Here is a 4,616-nt window from a genome sequence, read left to right on the forward strand (position 1 = left end):
GGGAGAGCATCAGCCGTCAATTTACCTCAGTGAAGACACCACGGTAAGTGTAGACCAGGCTTTGGAATGTTAATGGATATCTATCTTCTATGAAATGGGTGTGGATCACTGTGCTGGGTGGGGGATGAGATGCAAGAGCAGAGGGGAAGCATGTTTAGTTCACCACCCTTTTAGTGTGTTGTATGCACTCTCTGCCCCTCATGTGGCGTCAACTCTCCTGTGTTAGTGTCTAGATAGAAAGGGGCACTTGATGCCTGGCTATAAAGGACCAGGGCATAGGCAGTCTGGTCTAGTGGTCACAGCTGGGGTCCACATGTCAGGGATGGTAGTCGGTATTCAGTAAGCAAGAATTGAGGTCAAAGTCAGGGTATGGCTACACTGGCGAGTTGCAGCGCTGGAAAGCCTCCACCAGCACTGCAATTATTAAGTGGCCACACCTGCAGGGCACTTCCAGCGCTGCAACTCCCTGGCTGCAGCGCTGGCCGTACACCTCACTCAGCATGGGGAATAAGGATTCCAGCGCTGGTGCTGCAGCGCTGGTCATCAAGTGTGGCCACACACCAGCGCTGTGATTGGCCTCCAGGGTATAAGGATGTATCCCAGAATGCTTTTATAAATTACTTTCTTTGTTTTGTTATGAACGAGCTCCGCGGAGCTCCGTTGCCGCTGCTGCTTATCTAAAAAACAAACAGAGCTCCTGTTTGCTGTGATCATCTGTACCTGGCTGTAAACAATCAAATGAAAGGCAGTCAGGGAGTGAATGAAACAGCGGGGAGTCGTGTTGGCTGCAGGCTGTTTGCAATTAAGAGTTAAGACTAAGGGGTTGGAAACATGTTCTGATTTTTCAAGGCAGGAAGCTAAACACACAGTGTTGGCTCCAAAAATCCCCTCTCTCTCTCCCCGCTCCCTGTCACACTAGACCCCACTCCACCCCCCTCTTTTGAAAAGCACGTTGCGGCCACTTGAACGCTGGGATAGCTGCCCATAATGCATCACTCCCAACAGCGCTGCCAATGCTGCAAATGTGGCCACACACCAGCGCTGGTAGCTGTGAGTGTGGCCACACACCAGCGCTGGCCCTGCACAGCTGGATGACCAGCGCTGCAAACTACCAGCACTGCAAACCGTAAGTGTAGCCATACCCTCAGTCTGGAGACCTGAGATCAGAGATTGACCCTGATTCCCACCTCGTACTGATTCAGCCTGGGATCAGAGATCAGGAGACTAGGTAAGGTCTGGAGTCACAGCAGGTCTGAAGTCTGTGTGCTTGCCAAACAACTTCCCGGGGTACCTCCAGGGTTTAACAGGGTACTTGACACTTGGGTCCCTGGGGCTTCACTTCCTGCGGCACCTACTCTCCACAGTGTTCCCTGGCGGTGACTCTGCATGGATTCTTGGGAGCACTGTGGGAATGTCTGCAGACCTAGTTTCTAGTCTCTGCATCATTACACTGGCTGCTGCTACACAAGGAGGAGTGGGTGAAGGCTCCTTGCACTTTCTTTCTTGACCTGCAGCACTCAGGCCCATAATCTGCACCATCCAGAGGTCTCTGGAATTGTGATACAAAATGCAGTATATTAAAGTTACTGACATACCATGGTACAGCAATAGCTTCTCAGCACTGTCGTACACAATTTCAAAAGCTGGGGTTTTTATGAGAGGTGACTAACATAATGGGAGAAGAGCTGGGCACTTTATCAATAATTCATGGAGGATAGGTCCATCAGTGGCCATTAGCCAGGGTGGGCAGGGATGCAAAACCATAGAAGCAGGTCAAAAAATCCTCAGGTACCCATATAACAAAGTGATTGTAACAGTTTCTCACTTCACCTAGCCTGTCTGACATTTTTTTCCTTTCATCCAAATTTATATTGACACATCTGAGCTGGGTGTATTTTAAAGAAGACTTAGGCCTGGTCTACACTGGGGGTGGGGTTCGAACTAAGGTACGCAAGTTCAGCTACACTGAACTCGAAGTACCTTAGTTCGAAGTACTTACCCGTCCTCACGGTGCGGGATCGAAGTCCGCGGCTCCCCCATCGACTCCGCCACCGCCGTTCGCGGTGGTGGAGTTCCGGAGTCGACGGGAGCGCGTTCGGAGTTCGATATATCGCGTCTAGATGAGACGTGATATATCGAACTCCGAGAAGTCGATCGCTACCCGCCGACCCGGGCGGGTAGTATGGACGTACCCTTATTGAGGGCACAGGAACAATGTGCAGAAAGAATAACAAATATGGCAGGTGACCAGCTTGTCTTAACAGTGAAACCTTTGAGATTAAACTCAAAAAGGAAGCTTACAAGAAGTGGAAATTTGGACAGATGACTAGGGAGGAGTATAAAAATATTGCTAGAGCATGCAGGGGTGTAATCAGGAAGGCCAGGGCACAATTGAAGTTGCAGCTAGCAAGGGATGTGAAGGGTAACAAGAAGGGTTTCTGCAGGTATGTTAGCAACAAGAAGATCAGGGAAAGTGTGGGACCCTTACTGAATGGGGGAGGCAACATAGTGACAGATGATGTGGAAAAAAGCTGAAGTACTCAATGCTTTTTTTGCCTCGGTCTTCACAGACAAGGTCAGCTCCCAGACTGCTGCACTGGGCAACACAGTAAGGGGATGAGGTGAGCAGCTCTCAGTAGTGAAAGAAAAGGTTAAGTACTATTCAGAAAAGCTGGACATGCACAAGTCCGTGAGTCCAGATCTAATGCATCCAAGGGTGCTGAGGGAATTGACTGATGTGATTGCCGAGCCATTGGCCATTATCTTTGAAAATTTGTGGCGATTGGGGGAGGTCTCGGACAATTGGAAAAAGGCAAATATCGTGCCCATATTTTAAAAAAAGGGAAGAAAGAGAACCCGAGGAACTACAGACCAGTCAGCTTCACTTCAGTCCACGGCAAAATCATGGAGCAAGTCCTCAAGGAATCCATTTTGAAGCACTTAGAGGAGGTGATCAAGAATGGTTAACATGGATTCACCAAGGGCAAGTCATGCCTGACCAGCCTGATTGCCTTCTATGATGAGATAACTGGCTCTGTGGATATGGGGAAAGCGGTGGATGTAGGAACATAGCCAGCAGATCAAGGGAAGTGATTATTCCCATCCATTTGGCAGTGGTGAGGCCACACCTGGAGTATTCCATCCAGTTTTGGTCCTCCCACTACAGAAGGGATGTGGACAAATTGGAGAGAGTCCAGCAGAAGGCAATGAAAATGATTAGGGGGCTGGGGCACATGACTTATGAAGAGAGGCTGAGGGAACTGGAGTTATTTAGTCTGCAGAAGAGAAGAGTGAGGCAGGATTTGATAGCAGCCTTCAACTACCTGAAGGAGGGTTCCAAAGAGGATGGAGCTCGGCTGTTCTCTGTGGTGGCAGATGACAGAACAAGAAGCAATGGTCTCAAGTTGCAGTGGAGGAGGTCTAGGTTGGATATTAGGAAAAACTATTTCACTAGGCGGGTGGTGAAGCACTGGAATGGGTTACTTAGGGAGGTGGTGGAATCTCCATCCTTAGAGGTTTTTAAGGCCCAGCTTGACAAAGCCCTGGTTGGGATGATTTAGTTGGTGTTGGTCCTGCTTTGAGCAGGGGGTTGGACTAGTTGACCTCCTGAGGTCTCTTCCAACCCTAATATTCTATGATTCTATGATCTATACTATAGGCACAGTGGCTAAAATGAATGAGATGAACCAATTTAAAACTGGCTGAGATTAACAATGAAGACCATGTGCAACCCGCAATGCCTCTGGAAAGGTGGATGACAAAAATGCAAGTGAATTTTATTACTGAACTTACTCAAGCCAAAGAAAATATTTGATCCAATAAGTGAAATAATAGATTCTCTCGCTAAACAGGCATGTTTCAAGCTCATTAAGATCTCAGCTTTAACTTTAGGCAAACTATCATGTTTGTTTGACACACTGGTCTGCTATTGTAGCTTACTAAAAAGTATTATTTTTAGATCCACAGTCAAAACTTGCCATGCAGGACTTACACAGCAGGCACAGTGGAGATGGTTACAATTAGCATGGTGCATGTGGTCTTGTGGACTGAGAGTAAAGAGCTCCTGGATTCTAATCTTCATTCTGTCACGGCTCACTGTGGTTCTGGGTAAGTCACTGAGGCTAAATTTAAAAAATGTTCATTTATTTTTGATGCCTCCATTTTACATGATCTTGAAGTGGCTATGGGGCTGTGCTATTCAAAGGCATGGAGCACCCACAACTCCATTTGAAGTACAGGGGTTCTGTGAGGTGCTACCTACATTTGAATAATCCCAATCCCTATGTATTTCAAGGTGGGAACACAAAAATCATGGGGAAACTTTGGGGAATTGAAGCCTACATCTGTCAGTTTTCCCTTATTAGCCTCATTTTGAATAGTATGTATGATCTCTATTAGCTGACAGGGATGTTGTAGGTTTAATATTTGTCATGATACCTACAAAACACTTGATAGTTAGGCTGCTGGTACGCAGTTACCACAGCTGGTCATGCTGACCAATGTCTCATTGTTTCGTTGTATTCCCCCATGTGTCTATATCCATTTGTTGTTTCTTATACTTAAATTGAAAACTCTTTGGGAAAGGGCCCATCTTTTTGTTCTGGGTTTGTACAGCA

Source organism: Mauremys reevesii, linkage group 3, assembly GCF_016161935.1.
Source record: "Mauremys reevesii isolate NIE-2019 linkage group 3, ASM1616193v1, whole genome shotgun sequence".
Taxonomy (NCBI): domain Eukaryota; kingdom Metazoa; phylum Chordata; order Testudines; family Geoemydidae; genus Mauremys; species Mauremys reevesii.